Genomic DNA, 20,468 nt, shown 5'->3' with positions numbered 1-20,468 from the left:
TGAGCTTCTCTTGTTACAGCTTTTGTAGCCAGAAGAATATAGAAATGAAAAGCCTATTGATAGATAATATAAGTTATTCTCATGCACGGCTGCAGTGTGAAGCACATTTCGCAATTCAATCAAGGACAGATAGAGCTGAATGTTCTTAGATCCTAGGAGTTCATTTAAATAAGCAGAATGTCCCTTGTCCTAACACAGGTGACTGACTCCTCAGAAAAGATTGTATAAACAAAAACCAATCATGTAAGTCATTTTATTGGCAACAATATAAACACAGCTATATTAGATGTCACCAATAAATCAAAATTATTCTTGTCTGCAATTTTAACAAGAGGAAAGTGCAAACATGTGCCTGTGAAACTGGAGGATATTATAGAGGAAATATATTGGATGTGTACAACATTATTTCTCCAAATTGAAACTGGAGGATACTATATTATATGATAACCCATAACAAGGTAGAGTTTGATCATTTCTGTGGTTCCATAATTTTATTCAGTACAACTGACAAATTCATAGAATTTACAACTGAAGTTACACAGAAACAGAACTGAGATAATTCCTCATTATTGAAATGTGAAGCAGAAAGTTAGGGAGGTTACACCTAATAACTAGAATGTATAGACCTATTCACTTGGGCACTCCCAAGGCCTAATGTTGGTAATTCTAAGAATATGAATATATTTATTCTGAACACCAAGATGTACAAATGTTACTTAAGCAATATAATCACCAATAAGACGAAATAAAAGAGGTTTCATTTCTGAGTTATACCAATTGAAGACAAATTAGTGTCCTCTGCAGAGATTCTTCAAGACCATTCTTCCAAAGACTACTCAGAAAAGATAATGTAATGAACATGAGGCACCTCACCTAATAGAAACTCTGACTTTGTTTTATCTGTCAATTCGAACCCTTTGCAATCTAATTAGAGATATAAATGTTTTAACTTTTCATTTTTATATTTTATAAAATTTTCTCAAAAATTAAAATAATCTTTCCTAAGTTTATAGAGTGAAAGGACTGGCCATGTCACTTTAAATTTAAATTAATGGCTATGACATTCAAAATATGGGTAGTAAATATGAACAGGACACAGAAGAAAGAAAGGAGAGAAAAGGGAGAGGAAGGGAGTAGGAAAAAAAGAATGACCACATCCAATTCAGGAATTTATTCCTCTTAGTCAATCCTCATTTAAAAATCAGAAGCAGCATTGAGAGCCTTCCACACAATGATAATGGCTACAGATTGCCGGAGGAAATTCAGGACCTTCAGGAATATACCGCTGGAGGGCAATATTAAAAGTTCAGTAACCTCTCTTAGAATCGCCTTTGCACTCTTCAGTGCATCTATATAACTTTCATATCCTCCTAGTTTACTAAATGTCACTACTTTCAGTAGTAATTATTAGAAGTGTTTCATTTACTTTGCCCCAGTCATTAACTCATCAATGAGTACAGAAAGGTCTAGAGAGCCATGGTCCTACCAAAAATGGCAAGGGAGAAGAGGAAAATTAGGGGTTTTCTTGGTCAGTTATAAGAAATCACACAAAATGAAAATGAACTTGGAACCAAAAAGATTTTTAAGAAAAACATAAATAAGTTCAGAAAGTACCATGCCTTGGGCCCATAGGCTGTAAGTTCCTACATCTACATTCAATGAAGTATTCATTTTAAAGTAGTGTTTTTCAAACTGGATTGCAATTCATTGGTGGTCCATGAAATTAATTATTCAACGGAGAAAGCATTATTTAATGAAATAGGACTACTAGAATAAAATAGAAGCTATTGGAGTGCATCAAATGTATTAATGGTGAAGTATTTGTTTTACTTCACTTATTTGTGGGTATACCTATCTGCCCATTTGTATGCATATACATCTTCTGGGTAAGACAAAAAATATATTGTAGGGTGAGTCACAGCCAACAGTATAAAAGTCACCGTCAAAAAGCACTTGGACTATTTGTCTACCCAAGTACTTACCAAGAACAGCTGCAGGTACAGAGTTGAAGAGTCAAAGTAAAATAAATAACAAAATATAGCTAGAATGAAGAACAGAAAAGATCTAAGGGTTTGACATTTTTGGCTTTATAAAACGTAAGGATTCAATGATACAAAGCTTCATTCCTACCACTGCTATCTTTCACTGTGCAGTAAGTATCAATTGATCAGTTGTGCTCAACAAGTAATAACTGATCAACCAACTGACAGAATCAGGATCAAAATTACCAAAAATTTTGGATCTTTTTCATTGCAGGGGATAGGTAACTTCCCTGGAATAAAACTCCCCTCTTACACTGCTAAAGTGGGTAAAGTTTAAATTAACACACAATGTCTTTGAGAACTGAGTCTTTCAAAATGTGTTCTTAATATGAGTTAGCCATCAGATTCTGAAAAGAGGAATTTGAAATGGAAAAATGAACACATTCCTGATGATGTCACTGCTGAATTAATTACCTGAATTGCAAAGACTGAATAGCACATGGCCAGGGTTTGAGACACAAAGGCTTCTTCTTCAGAAGTATAGAAGTAAAATAACTGGCTGGAGATGTTTCTTTCAAGAAAAACAAACAAACAAACAAAAAACAAGCCCATCCTCACACAAGAGGGTACATAAGGAATAAAATGTGGCAAATGAAAAGAGCATTCATTATCCTTTAGTCTGTATAACTAAATACTCAGTCCACATGACTAAGTATTTGCAAGGCTACAAAATCACAATCCTTCAAAAAGGGTAACAAACATCTACCTATGGAAGATTCTAGAAATAAAATTTATCACTCAAACCAAATATTCAGGCATCTTATTGTGTCCCCATCACACATGTAACTGAGTGATATTTTTCCTTCAGCACAGTTATTGCTTAAAAGTGACCGATGTAACTATTTCTGGCTGTTGGTAGACAGCAGTTTTACAGAAGTTAAATTATGTTCACTGACATCACTGCGGAAGTATGAACGTCCACAACAATGACTAGGCCCTTAACCAACATGACAACATATTTATTAAAAAGATTTTTTGAAAACCTCTGTGAATGACTCAGCCAAGTTACAGACAGAAGTGGAATCTATCGGTCATGCTGAAAAGGTTGGGAAAACATTAATCCATTTCTTCACACACAAGAATAACAAAACTTCATAACTAGCCCTGGCATCTGGTTGGTTTTCTGTGTACAATATTCAGCAGGCCTACAAAAGAAATTTGATGGAGCTGGCTTAGAACTTTAGAAATCACTGGTATTCAGAAAGTCTGATCTCTTTATCATGGAGCATAGGACAGGATCTGATCTTGCATTGTGACGCTATCTGCCCATCTGCAGTTCAGCAAGTCTTGCTGCTCCTGAAGGAATGTGCAGTCATTCTTGTTCCTGGCTTTGAAGAGATCATGTCAGACAAGGGTGGCCCCACCAGCTTTCCTTGACTCAAGTCTGCCCTCAGCTACTGAGAACCTCATAATTCAAGTTTTACAAATTCCTTGTCTTCCCAAAGTGGAACATGATTGGATCTTTGTTTCTGTTAATTCTACAAACCGCCTTAGAGTCCAGCTCGATGGTCTTTTCCCTCCTCCTTTATTTTGTTCTCTTTACCCCCAAATCCAGATCCTACTTATCCTCTAAGCCCACCCCAAATACCCACTTTAGGCCCTCCTTGATCCTTTTTTAGTCTCTACAAATCTGACCTGTAAAATGGGGATAATGATGCTACTGTGCATAGTTCATAGTATTACAGAATAACGGGCCAGGTGCGGTGGTTCACGCCTGTAATCCCAGTACTTTGGGAGGCCAAGGTGGGTGGATCACCTGAGGTCAGGAGTTCGAGACCAGTCTGACCAACATGGTGAAACCCTCATCTCTACTAAAAATACAAAATTAGCCAGGCATGGTGGCACATGCCTGTAATCCCAACTACTTAGGAGGCTGAGGCAGGAGAATCACTTGAACCCAGGAGGGGGAGGTTGCAGTAAGCCAATATCACACCATTGCTTTCCAGCCTGGGCATCAAGAGCGAAATTATGTCTCAAAAAAAAAATTACAGAATAATAAATGAGAATCCACATCACATGCTTAGCACACTGTTCAGCACACAAAACGACCCAATAAATGTTATTTTACTCTACACACCTCTCTTTCAACATTCATAACTTTCTACACTGCATTATAGTTATTTGCCTGTGTTTCATTTTCCTACCTAAATTCTAATTTTATTAAGTTTTGGGGTCATAGCTAATTTATCTTTGAACTTTCCCCAGCCCTTACATGTACACAGATTGTTTTACACCTATATATATTTTTCACAGTACATTTATCATATATTTATGCTACATCTATATATTAACATACATTTATTCTATTTATATTGTTCATTCTGTACTGCTCATACTGAAAAACATGGTGTAAGTGAAATATACAATTATAACCCACATCTATAATTTATTGCCTGAATAAATACAATATAAGTGAGGTGTGACCATAATCATGAATCCCATGGCTTATGGAACCAGTTTAATTACAGCTGCATGCTTCCTAGTCTTTTCCTTTCTCTACTAGGAAAAAGTGGCACAGAAATTCTATTCCACTCTTCTGGGTAGGCATGTTATTCTTGCCTTTATCTTGGCCTACTGGTGAACAATGAAAAATCCCAGCTAAAAGTTGCAAATGAACAGTTCAATACTGAAACCAGGCACTCACTTTTTTTTATTATGGGGGTTGCTGGCCCTCACGAAAGGACGGTGAAATACACTCTGGGTTGCCTTAGTGGAAGGAACGCCTCTGAATTTTCCTGCTCACCTACACTGGTGTCACATTAGACATTTCACTTGTGTCTGTTTGGTCTCCCTAACCAGACTGTCATCAGAATATAAATATGGCTTCAGTTTGGTTAGTGTTTTTCCTTAATTCTATCATATTAAGTAATGCCTCACTAATTTCTGCAAGCCAGACTGTTTCCATCATCTTTAAAGGGGGAGTCCAAATTATTTGGCCTAATAAAAGGTTGTTGTGCTGAGCGAAAGAAGCCAGACCCAAGAGTGCATATTGAATTATTCCATTTACATAAGATTTTTTTTAAAAAACCAGACAAAACTAATATATCTGCTAGAAACCAGGGCAATGGTTACCTTAGGCAGAGGTGGTAACTAGAATGGAGTGTGAGAGATGTTTCTGGTGTGTTGATAATGCTCTGTTTCTTGATCTGGAGACTAGTTATGTGGGTGTGTTCCACTTGCAAAAAAATGCATCGAGCTCAAGATAAGTGTGCTTTTCCATACGGATATTTCATCTCAATAGAAAATGTGGCTTTTGTGTCAACTCTGCCTAAAGTAAGTGGGAAACTACAAAAACTGGGGACTTGGACATCTTTTAATCAAACTATGTATCAATGTCATTTCAAAGGTTTTGTTATGTGTCATCTTCCTTGAATGAGAATGGCAACAAGTTTTTTTTTATCACACAGATTTCCTATGTGCCTTTTTCCCCCAGTCCTGATAGTCTATGAACCAACCAAACTTAGGGAAAAGTAAAACAGTTAAGTCCTGTATTTCCACCTTATTTACAATATAATGCCCTCTACAGAAAATAATCACAGAAACACAGAAAATGACTTCTCCAGAGATGAGAAATGTGCATGTGACGCCACTTTGAGTTATCTCCTTCAAGAAGTATATATTCTATAATCTGGGAGAAGAGTAAATTAACACTCCAATTCCAAAGATCAATAATTATAATATGAGAGAGACAACAGTGGAAAGAATGAATGTCCTCAGGCTTAATTTACTAGCAGGAAAGAACAGTCAGAGGGGAAAAAAAAAAAAAAAGACCGAGAACACTGAGCTCTGTTCTGGAATGGCAGAAGGACCACTTTCTCCTGCATAAATGAAGGCAGGGCTAATACAAAACGTTATCTGGGTATTATTTAACCTCTCCTACCCAGCCTATTTTAGCTCAGTAGGAATTTCACCCACTAGGTGGACCTTGGAGTTCATCCACCACCCCAATAAAGATTGCCTTTCTTATTTGAAGTGATGATCACTTCTTCCAAGCAAACCAACAAACCCTAGGTATTCAACCTCTGATAACCTGCCTACTAAGGAACTTCAGTGGAATCAGGGGATCAACGATGCTGTCCCCAAACTGGCCTAAGGTGAACCAAGGGGAGAAGTTAATAGCAGCAGTTAAATTGATCTACTCATACTCAAGGATTACTGAGTCTTCTGGGCAAGAAAAGAAAGCAATTACACACTACCAATAAGGAAAGGTGTTTTGAAAATAGCGAAAGAAAAATGTCCCCTACACTTCCTTTCAAAGGTAGCATCAGAGCTAGTCTGGCTGCGCAGATGACTAGTGACAATAAATGAAAACCGCAGTACGGTTATAGATGATCGTTACACTTCAGCTTGTTCTCAATTGCAAAAAAAAAAAAATGCATATAATCTAACACTCTCCTGTCTAAATTGCTTCAAACTTTCTCAGAACGACCTTCATCGTGGCGGATTCTTTTTCTGCAAACCTTTACAGGTTGCACCTGCTTTACACAGAACCAGCGGAAACAAACTAGGAGGAGATAAAAGAGAAGAAATAGGAAGGTTTAAACCAACACAAATCGATTTTGTACCAAAAAAAAAAAAAGTTTAGTCTAAAAAGGGAGGTCCAGTGAGGAACAAGACAGAGGGTGAAACAGAAGTCTGGCTTACTCCCAAGGTAGAAATCATGACTCATCAAAGCTTTCAGAGGGGACAGAACCAGACTTTGCATTTGTCTTGAGTTCATCTTCGAGCCAAGAAATGCTCTCTTAACTGGGAACTGAGAACTTTAAGGGTCTGCAACAACTGGCTGTGAGGCCTTGGGCAAAACCTCTAACGTCTCTGGGGCTCGGTTTCCTCATTAGTAGGTGAAGCCAAGGTCCACTCTAGCTTTACTAGTCTGTCCTTGAGATTCCCGGTCCCATACTAAAGGGAACTGGTCCACTGGGGGGAGCTGCAGAACTTCCCTCTTCTCACAAACTCCAGGGCCCTGGGGCCCCAACTCTCGGGAGATGCTGAAGTCTTGGAGGAAGTCGGTTCTGCCGGCTTGGGGAGAGGGTGCAAGAGCAACCCTCTTTGTGAAACGGGGCCGCGACTCCACGAGTCCTGTCTCTACGGACCCTACTCCCTGTGATTCCGGAAGTACCTCCCTACCCCTTCCCCAGGTTTACATGCTCCAGAGATGAGGGCCAAGCTGATACCAGGGCAGCCTAGCGTGGGGCTCAAGGAGGCACACAGAGCAGTGGTCTCAGTTCTCGAGACCACTCCTGCCAAGAGGAGGGCTGGAGAAGTCGGGAGAGGTGCCGGGAGCGGGGGAGAGGCGCGTAGGACAAGGCAGGAGGAGGGCAGCCCTTATCGGTTCTCTATAGGACTAGCTTCGCTGCCGGGGTCGGAGATTTCTTGGCGCGGAGCTAGGGGCGGGTCCAGAGGCGGAGGCGACAGCGCCCGGCGGGGTACGCGCGGCTGCGACCCTGTCACTCCCCCGCCGCCTCCGCCCCTAACCCTCGGCCCCGTGCGCGAGCGAGCGAACGCAGCACAACAAAACAAACTAGTGCCGGCTTCCTGTTGTGCAACTCGCTCCTGAGTAAGTCGGGGGCCGAAAGGGTGCTGCGGCTGGGAAGCCCGGGCGGCGGGGACCTGCGCACGCTGCCCGGCCTGGCCGGAGCCTGTAGCCCGGGGGAGCCACGGCCGGGCTCGCAGTCCCCCCACGCTGGCCCCCCGGTCCCCGCCGAGCCAGTGTCCTCACCCTGTGGTTTCCTTTCGCTTCTCGCCTCCCAAACACCTCCAACAAGTCTGAGGGCGCGAACGCGGAGCCAGAAACCCTTCCCCAAAGTTTCTCCCGCCAGGTACCTAATTGAATCATCCATAGGATGACAAATCAGCCAGGGCCAAGATTTCCAGACACTTGGGTGACTTCCTTGTCCCCGAGGTGACTTGTCAGCTCCAGTGAGTAACTTGGAACTGTCGCTCGGGGCAAGGTGTGTGTCTAGGAGAGAGCCGGCAGCTCACTCACGCTTTCCAGAGAGCGACCCAGGCCGACTTCAAAATACACACAGGGTCATTTATAGGGATTGGAGCCGGGCGCAGGACAAAGTCTCCGAGACTGAGACATTTTCCAAACAGTGCTGACATTTTGTCGGGCCCCATAAAAATGTAAACGCGAGGTGACGAACCCGGCGGGGAGGGTTCGTGTCTGGCTGTGTCTGCGTACTGGCGGCGTGGGAGGTTATAGTTACAGACCTAGCGGCTGCGGGTCGCCGGGCCGGTACCCGCGAGGAGTGTAGGTACCCTCAACCCGACCACCTCCCGCAATCGTGGGGACACCGGCTTGGATGAGACACAGGCGTGGAAAACAGCCTTCGTGAAACTCCACAAACACGTGGAACTTGAAAAGACAACTACAGCCCCGCGTGTGCGCGAGACCTCACGTCACCCCATCAATTCCCACTTCGCCAAAGTTTCCCTTCAGTGGGGACTCCAGAGTGGTGCGCCCCATGCCCGTGCGTCCTGTAACTTGCCCTGATTGTGTACCCCTCTGCCCCCTCTACTTGAAATGAAAAAACAAAAACTGTTCCCAATTAGCGAAACTTTAAAGCCCTGTTGATCCGTCTTCTACACTGGGCGCTCTTAGGCCACTGACAGAAACATGGTTTGAACCCTAATTGTTGCTATCAGTCTCAGTAAGCGCAGGTCTCTCAGTGACCTGTGGCTCTGGGAGTTGAGGTGCGCGTATCCTTAAACCCGCGCGAACGCCACCGGCTCAGCGTAGAAAACTATTTGTAATCCCTAGTTTGCGTCTCTGAGCTTTAACTCCCCCACACTCTCAAGCGCCTGGTTTCTCCTCGTCTCTCGCCTGCCTGCGAGCAAAGTTCCTATGGCATCCACTTACCAGGTAACCAGGATTTCCACAACAAAGCCCGGTGTGCGGGTCCCTTCCCCCGGCCAGCCAGCGCGAGTGACAGCGGGCGGCCAGCGCTGGCGAGGAGTAACTTGGGGCTCCAGCCCTTCAGAGCGCTCCGCGGGCTGTGCCTCCTTCGGAAATGAAAACCCCCATCCAAATGGGGGGACGGAGCGCGGAAACCCGGCCCAAGTGCCGTGTGTGCGCGCGCGTCTGCGAGGGCAGCGGCGGCAGGGGGAGGAGGAGGCAGAGGCGGGGTGGCTGGACCCTCGGCATCAGCTCATTCTCCCCTGCTACACACATACACACACAAATAATGTTTCTAAAAAGTTGAGTTGCGACTTTGTGCCTCGCCTGTCCTGTTCATCCTCGTCCTGGGCCGGGGAATGCTTCTGGGGGCCGCCCCGGGATGCTGGCTAATTGCTGCCGGCGGGTTCCGTCGCCGGTGTGACCCTGGACGGCCGCGGACGGCGTACAGGGGGTCCCGGGAGGGGCAGTGGCCGCGGCACTCGCCGCCGGTGCCCGTGCGCGCCGCGCTCTGGGCTGCCCGGGCGGCGCAGTGTGGACGCGGCTGCAAGGAGAGGGGAAGGGGGAAGAGGGAGGGAGGAAGGCAGCCCGGCGAGGAGTGTGGATGTGTGTGCGGCCGCGAGGGCCGGCCTGTAGCCAGCTGCTTCCTGAGTGTGAGCGCCGGAGGGGGAGGGGGAAGAGTGGGGGCGGGCTCGCGGGTCACTAGGCTGGCCAATTCGAAGGCCGAGCTCGTGTCTCCCTCTTGACGCATTCACAAACACACACACACACACACACACACACACACTCCCCGAGCGCCAGAAGTCGAGGAACTCCAGAACAGGGTAACAGCAGGGAGACACTTCGCCTTCTTCCTGGCCTTATTTGTTAAACTGACTTTTATTTTAACATGAAAAAGTGTTAGTGTTTAGACAGGATTTGATGTCAGGTCATAAAAAAATAAACAAACAACAAAAAAAAAATCCAGTAGTAACACGGAGAGAATAACACAGTGAAAAATGGCAAAAGGGTTGCTTTGAAATATCGGATCGAATGCACATGACAACTTCGAAACTGGATAGGTGAAGCACTAAGGAAGGCTTTGGCATCTTTTCCAAGTATAGGCAGGGAAGAGAGGAAGGTGATGGAAGTGTTACAAGGGTATAAAATTCTGAACACAGGCTGTTAAGAATGGAGGTATATTCCCTGCGTATGTTACGTGTATAAAGTGGCACTTTATCCTTATGAATTCAACATCCTCAGCCTCATACCCCACCTAAGCTCTGACTCGCCACCGCTTCTGCTTGTGTTGACCAGAGCCCTCAAAAGGTTGTTACAAGAAAGTCTGCTTCTAGTAGTTCATCACATGTATTGCCACAGATGCAAGGACTTCCATCTTGGGAATCTAGGTATGTAATGCACACAATATCCTCCAGGTAGGCCTTTCTGCAGTTGACAGTATTATTCACCATCATGAATGAAATGAGTGAGGATGCCACCAGACACTTAGAATTTCACAAGTCCTTATATTCTATTCTCCTGTTCCCACTCCAATATAAATTAGGAATCAGGTAGTAGATGCTTTGATCAAGATAGAAGTCCTCAAGGACACAAATGACTTACCCCAGAAAGCCAAAACTAAAAGACTATTGGCAGTTTTCATTTATCTAATTTCAGTGGGAATATTACTAGGCTTGGTCTGTATCCATGATATTAACATAACCAAAAGAAGCCTGGTTTCCACAGTACTTTTTCTTTTCTTTTCCTTCACCTTGGGACACAAACTCATCAGAATATTTGTCAGCAGAAGTAGGGGATGAAAAATAGTAAGAGGTCAGGATATGTCATTCTGTCAATTTTCCAGTTTCTCTCTGTTCATCTCTTTTAAATACAAGTATTCAAGCCCAAGATGGCAATAGATGGGCTCAACCACACGTAAGAAAAGAAAATACTCATAAAATGAAGCATGCAGCAACATCACAAAAACAAAGAAACCAAGTGGTGGAAATTGCCATGACTATTCCATTGTGGCTAGTTATTGCAACATGCCTGACATTCACATAAAAACTCTTCCTCATTAACTCCAGCCTTAAGGAACAGAGCAAGATGGGAACACTAACCCTTCAATGCATCATGGGAACTTCTGTTCATCAGATTCTTGTGCTGTACAACTGCTTCCCAGGAGCAAGACAAGCCTGGGTGGAGACTGCAAAAAACCTTTCCAATGTCCCTCAAATATCATTTTAAATACAATGGTTTTGATGCATAGAATGGCATCCTAGGGGCTTGCAGAAGCTTCTAAAACTTCCCAAATGATGGGAACAGCTTAGCTGGAAGAGAAAAAAATATAGTGCTACACCCAACTTTAATCAATGGCTCATGGAAAAAAACATTGGGAAAGTTAGGAGTCATCAACCTGGAGATCCCCAAAATCTCTTCATTTATAAAAGCCCAAGAGTGGGAATGTCATTTTATTTAGGTGTGATTTTCATGAACCTCTAACATTCCTAAAATATTTACCACTGAAGAGGTATAGTGCTTTGGTTGAATTTTTTTCTTTTTTTTTTTTCTGGCCAAGAATGTAGATCTGCAATGTTCTTATATTCCATGGGTTATAGTAAAAATGCAGTTGTTCTTGTACCAGTACAACCCTGGAGTGACTCAGAATGAGATCTGTACCTCTTCTGGGCTGAATTGGTCAGCAGGGGTGAGGGAGGGTGGTAATGAGAGACAGTGAGAAAGGAAATCATGTAGTTCCAAAATGATACTCTCCCTTACCCATGAGCTCTCCATCATGCTTAGGAATCATACTCTGGCAGCCCTTCAGCCAGATAGGTGGGAACTGCAGCCCAGTCAGTATCTTCCCTCTCTAGAGACCAGTGTTGTATGTGCCTCAACCGCTGACTCAGGGCAGCTGACTCAGCAGACAGGCCCCTGCTGCCAGCTCCAGTCCAGTTCTCATTCATTAGAGAAATATTCAGTGAGTACACACTCTGTCCAAGTATTGGGACTAAAGGAATTAACACTTGTAGGCATTGTATATGGGAGGATATTACAGAAAACTTTTTGCCCAGTGTCTTAGTTATAGCAAACCCTCAAGAAATGGGGACTCTTTTACCTCATCTAATTCTCAAATCAAATGTATGAGGTGGCTATGAATAATCTCCTATTTAGAAGCAAAGAAGTTGAAGCTCAGTAAACAGTTAAAGAGAGTCAGAGACAGAGCCAGGTATGCCAGTTTAGAAGCCCCAAGTTCAATCAACATTACTGTACTACAGAATAATTGTGCACGCTCTTTGAATGTGTATAAAACATATTGCAGTTGTATAAAGTGCAAAGCATCTTGTGGTCAGTGTTAGATGAGCACAATGAAGTTTGTAGGGAGTGTGGAGGAGGCAGGAATAATTTCCTGCAATGTGACATGGAGTAGCTTGGCTGTTTGAGCTGGACTTCAAAGAATGAGTAGAGAAGTGATAAGCAAAGGAGACCATTTCAAGTATAGGAATCAGCATCAAAAGGGGCACAGAAGTCCTGCATAGCAAGCAGCTCACTCAAAGCTAGAGTACAAAATAGGAACATCCACTGTCTCACAGCAATGAAACTCTCCCGAAGGAACATCCTAACAGCAAAACTTCAGAACTGCTATTTGAGTCAATCTGAGTGCTCTGACAGTAAACCACTTACAAACTTGCAAAGAACTATGATCAGATTCCTACTCCCACAAAGTATCCGTGAAAAGAAACAAATTTGAACCCCAAAATGCAGATAAGTTGAGCTAATAGCACCAGTGATAGTATGCCTAGCTATTAAAACACAGACACACACACACACACACACACACACACACACACACACACACACACACGAGCTGGCAACAGTCCAGTTACGTAGAAATGCAGTGGAAAAAGTTAGTGTTTGCCAACTTTAAGGGGGGAACTAAATGTGTAAAATGGAAAATTTCCATTTTACTTTCCTGAGTGAGTAGTACAAATAGTGGAATGCAGCAAATTTCACATTATGTTATCAGTGTGTGATATACTAAGAAAACTTAAGCTGATTTTTCTACTAATTTGTCACAAGTATGTTCAGCCCAAACTCTTCGGCTCACATACATGTCAGTGATGTAGTTTTTAAAAAAATTCTTATTTACACCTATCGCATTCACAACATCATACCTCTTTTCCTTTCTAAAGTCAAAACTGTGAATCAGAGTCTAAAATGTGTCAGACCAAATGCAACTGACCAAAATTTCAAATATTTTACTCCATACAATATCTCTCAATCTTGTCTAATTGGTGAAATGTTTCTTCCTTTTTTATACAAACCAAGCTGAGATGTATCTAAAATTCAGAGAAAGGTTGATGATGTATTCCTTGACATATTACTTAGGTATATCTACAAAGAGCTTACCATAACAAACATAAATTCATAGATAAATACAATATTCCGCAGGCAGCCAGTTATTCTTTCACCATTTAACATCTATACTGGCCAACTATATGTGATGTTGTAAAATTAATTATCTAATCACAATGCCATCTTATCTCTAACTGCCTTCTATAAATGCCTCTTAATGATCATAACTTACTTTTCTTCATATGCCTTTCATGGCCTAGCAATAGTACTGGGCACTAGTAAGTAACTAATGCTAATCTAATAAATGGATTAATTAATGAGAGAATGAAAGAATGGTTTCTTCACCTTCAGAGATGATAAATAACGCAACTCATTGTTATGTATGTGTATAATCATTTCAATGTTCCAAAAGAGACTAACAGATGCTCTTTGAATGTGTGCAAAGCACACTGCAAGTATACAAAGTACAAGGTGTCTTGTTATCAATGTCAGATGAGCACAATTAGTGTGTAGGGAGTGTGAAGGAAGCAGGAATAATTTCCTACAATGTGATATGAAGTAGCTTTCTGTATCCCTAGGCTTTTTATTATAAACTGAAGATTTAAATATTGCTTCCTATTTCTTGAGGAAGAAAATTCAAAGACTTTATGCAATGCTTAGAGTAAGGAAGAAAGCCTGTCTACGCCCTGCTCCAGTGACCCTTTCCTGTCTGACACCCACTACTAAACCAGGTCAGTTGCATCATGCCCTGAATTCTAGCCTCAAAATAAAAATATATACTAAATAATGGGGAGAAAAGGGAAGAAAAGAAATGGAAAATAGGGAATGAGGGTGCAGAGAAGAAGGTGAATTATTTAAAAACTAGTGGAAATGAAGAAGGCAGCGCAGCACTGATACCTCAGAATAATTGAGAGCAACTAGTTAGTTTCGGGCAGAATTAAGCTCTGGAACAAAAGCAATTCAGTGGCTTTTCAGACTCCTCCCCAACTCACCTCAAGTCTTAAATATACCTGCAAAAGGGTTTGAAAAAACTTGGAGGTTTTCCACAAATCCTAACTTCTTACAATGTTAAAAGCACTCAGGAGATTTTCACGTGTATACACATTTCTTTTCTTGTTTAACTCTATACAGCAGGGAAGAGTGTAATTTTATTGTCCATGGAACAAATGACCAATTGCCCCCAAAGCAGACCTGCCCCAGGTAAGAGTGTTGACTTCCTTCAGGCTGGGGACACTGCTCCAAGTTCATGATCTACATTTTTTTTCACTTCATTCTCGCAACATCCGAATCAGGTAAGATCTAGCACAACTTCCATTTTACAGATGAGAAAACAGAGGCAGAGAGAGGTGGAATATCTCCCCACTGTCACCCAACTCATGTGGGACTAGCCAAACTTCTACCTATTAACCATTGCTCTATTACCTTTTCAGGGCAGGAAACCCTACTTCCACCAGACATTTATTTGTTTATTCACTCAGGCAGGTGGTATGTTGGAAGAAGAGTGGACTTTGGAATCAGAAAACCTGGAATCCCAACTTCACCACTAACCGAGAGACCTTGAGCTGGTTCCTAAACCACGGGGAACTTCAGTTCCACTACATGAGTTATTGCAAAGGTTGAATCGGAATTGTGACACTGGCCAGCACACGTGTGAAACCAGGGGCATCCCCTATTGATAAGGAGCCCAGCCCAAGAGCTTCAAGGGAAATTGACCCCAGCCCCAGCTCCACTGATGGGCTTGATGATTCAGAGAGGAATCTCACTCCCTTGGTCAAAGTGAATGGCTCATAAATCTGGGCCTAAGTCAATCCGTGCAAGACATTCCCCTGGCCATAGGGATTGGTTAAAAAATGGACATGTAACCCAGTTTGGGCTAAATGAGATGTGAACAGGAAAGTTATTTGATAGTTTCTGAGGAAGGTAGCTTCTCTTCTTTCTAGAGAGCCACTGGAAAGGTAGCTTTTTCTCCTCTATGTGTTGTGGAGAGAAAAAAAAGTGAAACTGTCTTCCTCTCAGCCCACACAGAAGGCTCACACTTGGTGAAGGGAAGGGTGGAGAAGATTACAGAGAATAGCCCTGATGGAACCACACCTGATTTCTACCTGACCTCTTAATTTTTTCATTTGTACGAGTCAGTAAATGCCTTTTAATTTTTAAACAAATAATTACAGCAACTTATAGAAGTACCTAAGGTATTAAGGTACCATCATGAATACAAAGATAAGCAAGACAAACTTCAAGGGGCTCACCACCTAATAAATATTATACTTAGCTTTTATGACATCATTTTAGTCTTTTTTGTTGTTTTTTTGTTTTTGTTTCTAAATAGGATCTTGCTTTGTCACCCAAACTGTAATGCAGTGGTGTGATCATAGCTCACTACAGCCTCGACCTCCTGGGCTCAAGTGATCCTCTTGCCTCAGCCTCCTAAGGAGCTGGGACTACAGGTGCGTGCGCAGCTAATTTCTTTTATTTTTGTAGAGGCAGGGGGGTCTCGCTATGTTGCGCAGGCTGTGGGTTTTTCAGGTAAAGTTATGGCTCATTCTCTCTTCAGGACCCTGCTACCACTTGGTCAATTTAATATTATGCAAGAGAAATTCCATTTCCCCAGTAGTTACACAATGCCCGCTTTCAGACCAGCTAGTCAGCCCTGTGAGGGTCAGATAGAGTAGTTTATCCATTTGGTTGTCAGACAACTGCCTCGAACAGCCAGGCCATTTCTACATGTTCTCAGTTACTGGTTAACAAATGTTGCCGCAGAATTCAGCACCTAATGGGAAATACATTCATTTCCAAATTCCTACTGAAATTGGATTTTTCTCATTCCTAGATAAAACGGAGGCACCCAGATTTTCCTGGAATGGCATTCAGAAATAGAGAAGGAATCATAGAGAAATGTCTGCCCAGGCATCTCTGAGTCTCATGCCTTTTTGCTGTTGCTGCTGTTATGACTCCTACCTTGGAAAGTTTCAGTCATCCTTGAACATCCTCCCCACCCCCATGCTTTCCTGTCTTCTGTTTCATAACTAAATGCCATTTAAAACTCTAGCTATAGATACCCCTTGCTGATATAAGCAACAGAATTAGAGAGTCCTTAGATTCTAGACTGAATTTAGGGCCCAACAGTTAGACAACTGGAACTTGATAATAACGTTATCTCAGCAGATTGCGTAAGTCAGAAATGTTCTCCCTGTCACTGCTTTCTTTTTCCTTCCAGCAAGAAGTGGACATTAAGGAGAAAGTGAAGGTGGCAAGTTTTGAGTGATCTGTTTAAGACACAGTTTAGTTATGGCAATGATAACAAGTCACATTTATTAGGGGCTTATTATGTGTCAGCCTGAGCAAAGTACTTAAGATTCTTGATCTCATTTAATTCTCACAGTGTAGGGGCTAATGAGTGGTGGAGGTGAGAGGAGGATCCAGCCTCCCTTGGCTCCAGGGCACACACTCTTAGCTGTAACACTCTATTGCCTCCATAAAGTATGCTTATTGTAATACATGTTGATGAGATATGTGATAAACATAATTTATGTAAAATTTAAGAACAAGATATATTATATAAATTATATATGTAATGACCTGTTTATACGACGCTACCGTGATACTGAACTTCCTATAGTTCCTCAAAGCCTGCTTTGCAAACTCTCCACAGCCAAGCCTGCTGTTTTATCTACACAGGATGACCTTTACTATCCACCTCCTCTTACTCTGTGAGGCTTTCTCTGATAGGGAGAATAATGTCCCCCCCGCCCCGCCCTGCATCCCAACAAAAAAAAATCCACATCCTAACTCCTGGAACCTATGAATATGTTAGATTACATGGCAAAAAGGACTTAAGGCTGTGGATGGCATTGAGGTTGCTAATTAGTTGCCGTTAAAGTAGGGAGACTATCCTGGACTGTGGAAGTGAGCCCTGGATTATGAATGTGATAGGGAAGCAGAAGCATAGAGAGACTATGTTACCAGGTTTGAAGGTGCAGGAAGGAGCTATTAACCAAGGAATATGGGCAGCTCTAGAAGCTGGAAAAGCAATGGAATAATTCCTTCCTAGAGCCTCCAGAAAGGCACACAGCCCTGCCACACCTTTATCTTAGACCAAGGAAACCTGTGTCGACTTCTATCCTACAAAACTGTAAGATACAATTGCGGGTTGTTTAGGGTGCTATTTAGGGTAACTTGTGACAGCAGCAATAGAAAAGTAATGCACTTTCTCAACTTTCCTCTCTCCCTTCTGCCCCACAACCAAACACTGCTGGCTCTGGGCTCTCCCAGAACACTGTCCTTACAGTATTTAATGCTCTTGATACTATCTGGGGCCTGGCCACGTGCATCCCATCCTTCCCTTAGCTTCTTCTGGAGCATTGTGGCTTGGTATCATGACCTATCTGAGAGCCTTAACCCTGCCACCACCCACTTTCTGCTGGAAGGACAGGCACTGTGAAGTGAAAGGACCCACAGCCCATGAACTGGAAGGAACAGGAAGGGCAGGAGAAAGAAGAAATAAGAGGAGAGCAGCAGGGGGATGCAGGAAGGAGGAGGATAAAGGGGTTACCAGAGGAGAGGAGGTGAGAAAACAAAGAGAGGGAAGGAATGAAGGAGGAAGACAGGGTCAAAGAAGAGGAGAAGGAAGGAAGGGCGCTGGAGGAGGACACAGAAGTTAGGGTGGCAATGAAGAGGAGAAGGGAGAATGAAGAGAAAGGACCTTGTTCTGCCCCCACCCGTCTCCCAACTGAACACCCTCTCCTCCCTCCTCCCTGAGATCTCCCCCAGCCTTGAGGATCCAGTCCTAGTGCCTCTTCCTTGCAGTAGCTCTCAGTGCTGGGTTCTCCTCAGAATACCCGGAGAAACTTGCCAGGCTCCACCCCCCAGAGATTCTGACTTAATCAGCCTGGATGGGATCTAGGCATCAGGACTCTTTATAAGCTTCCTAGGAGACTCTAATGGGCAGCCAGGGTGAAGAACCATTGTCATAAAGCCCTCTTTGATCTCTTTGTCTCACCTGGATGGCTCCTACAGTCAAACTCAAAGCCCTTGTCTAGGTCTCACACTTGGCAGCTGGAGAGGCTGAATTGAGACAATTTTAGAACCCAGACCCCAGAGCCAAACTGCTGGGATTTAGTCCTGGCTCCACATTTAATAGCTGAGCAACTTTAGGGTAGTCACTTAAGCTCTTTGTGCCTGTCTCTCTATCTGCAAAAGGAGAATGAATATAGTCAGGTATTTGCCTTACAGCATTGTTTTGAAGACTGAGTTAATATTTGTTAAGTGCTTAGAACAGTGGCTACCACACATAATGTATGATAAAAGCATTTTTTAAGATAAAACAGAATCAGCCTGCATCATCTCTGAATTGTTACTCTATCTTGTCAAGCTGTTCAACCTTTTGTGTATATGCCCGTGCCTCGTTTACAACTGCACTCTCCTGTCATTCCCACCAGCCAAAGCCATTGATGTCTGCATAATAGGCACTCAATAGTCTGTTAAGTGAACAAAGAAAAAGCAAGAAATAATTCAAAAATATATATAACCTGTCATTAAAATTAAGACTTGGCTGTAAGTTAATACTTTTTTAAAAAACAATAGTCATTTAAACAATTTCCACTTATGAACAAAGGTCTTAAGCAGTGGTTGGGGCGGGGGGAGCACAGTATAAGTAACAGGAATTGTGTGGCATAAGGAAGAGTCCTGAGTGGGTTCTCAAATTGGACAATTCTGATAGGTTACAGAAGGTCATAAAATAGGCTGAAAAAAGGAGAGGGGTGGAGGTTATGAAAAAATACCCAGGTCAGAGGAATAAAAGGCCACAAAAGGCAAACTTACTACTTTATAATTGTGCCTAAGTCAGGCCCAGTCTACATTTCTATTTTGATGACTGATTTACATACACACTCATATACATTTTAACTCTGAAAGTAGAAGTTCCATATGTGTTTTATTTACTCTCATTTATTTTTTATCTTTACCAGTTGGCCTATTTTTTTTTTCTTCACATGACATCAGGAGATCATCATTGCAACAAGCAACTCAGCTTAGAAGCGCTGGGATAACTCCGAAAAAGACATGTGAGACAAGATGTAGAACTTTGTATTAGAGTACAATAAAATTTATAATGCACAAATTTGGCGGCCAAAAGATTTCTCTCAAAGGTATGAAAAAAATGTCTGTGCTATATTTTCAAAGAAACCAAATAAGACATGGTCCCTGAATCACTGTCTGAACGCAAACAGCATTTGGCTTTGATCTGAGTTGTTGAAAACTATGACCAATTTATCCTGAGGATGCCAAACCATCAGAGAATGTTTTTAAGTCTGGATTTCCATATCAGGATTCTGCTACACACTTTTTCTCTTCATTTCACATTACACAGGGCCAACCCAAAATAGTACTTCCAACAATGGATGTAGTTGGTATGATAATTTCACATCTAGCTATGGGCAAGGGGTAGATGGGCCTTTTTTCTTACTGACATGCTCATGTGGTCCAAGAAATATATATAAAAATATAATTGAACAGTAAATGAAATTATTTGATATAATCCCCCTTCTATACTGTATTGATAGACTTCTTAGGCAAACTCAGCCAGTTTCCGAGTGAATGGGGGATAAGGAAAATTTCAGAAACTCACTTGTCTAGCGAACGTGCCCCAATGTGCCTCTCCAATCTGCCCGAGCCACACCTGCTGCCGGCTTTCTTCCTGCTCTCCACCTGGTCCAAGAAGAGTCACTGCCGATTTTTTGAATTTCATTTGCAAACCTAAACCCCAAATATATCCATTAGTTTCAATGCCGAATCACATTTGCAGTGCCCCTCCCTGCCTCCAAAGCTAAACTATATGTGTGTGAAGGTGCAGACACGGGGGGAACAGATCCAGCCCCATGAGGACACGCACCAGCCATCTTGCAAGCATGTGTGACACCAAGGACCTCCTACAATGAGCCAACCACCCAGGATTACCCGCTCTTGGGTCTCAGTAGGATTTTTTGGGAAGGTGATGAGGACTGGATCAGCACATACAGTCTCTGAAGCACTTTCCACTCTGCCCACATCCTTCTGAAATAAGTAAATGGGGGTGGTGATGTTGATGTTTTACACTTCTCTACATTTTAGGGCATCTAAATCACCCAAAGGTAGGTCTTTGTCTAAAATCGTAGTCTGAAGCTAGAGATTTGGACCCATTCTGCATTCAGGGTGCA

At 42.7% G+C, this 20,468-nt stretch overlaps 1 protein-coding gene across 5 annotated transcripts in view; it reads right to left on the bottom strand.

Moving 5' to 3' along the window:
* The window catches only part of GLIS3 (GLIS family zinc finger 3), a 548,502-nt gene that overhangs the window by 482,347 nt on the left and 45,687 nt on the right, over positions 1-20,468 (bottom strand). For 3 of the 5 annotated variants that reach the window (XM_055350627.2, XM_055350629.2, XM_031014823.3), the window contains exon 4: positions 19,901-20,028. The gene's annotated coding sequence lies outside the window, so the exon portion shown is untranslated. Of the gene's footprint in view, positions 1-8,904; positions 9,488-19,900; positions 20,029-20,468 lie in introns of those variants that run through there. The other 2 variants (XM_031014825.3, XM_055350626.2) reach the window with 2 other exon arrangements.

The sequence above is a fragment of the Gorilla gorilla genome, chromosome 13 (assembly GCF_029281585.2).
Source record: "Gorilla gorilla gorilla isolate KB3781 chromosome 13, NHGRI_mGorGor1-v2.1_pri, whole genome shotgun sequence".
Lineage (NCBI taxonomy): Eukaryota > Metazoa > Chordata > Mammalia > Primates > Hominidae > Gorilla > Gorilla gorilla.
The sequence above is the reverse complement of the archived record's forward strand: the minus strand, read 5'-3'. Positions and strand labels throughout refer to the sequence as shown.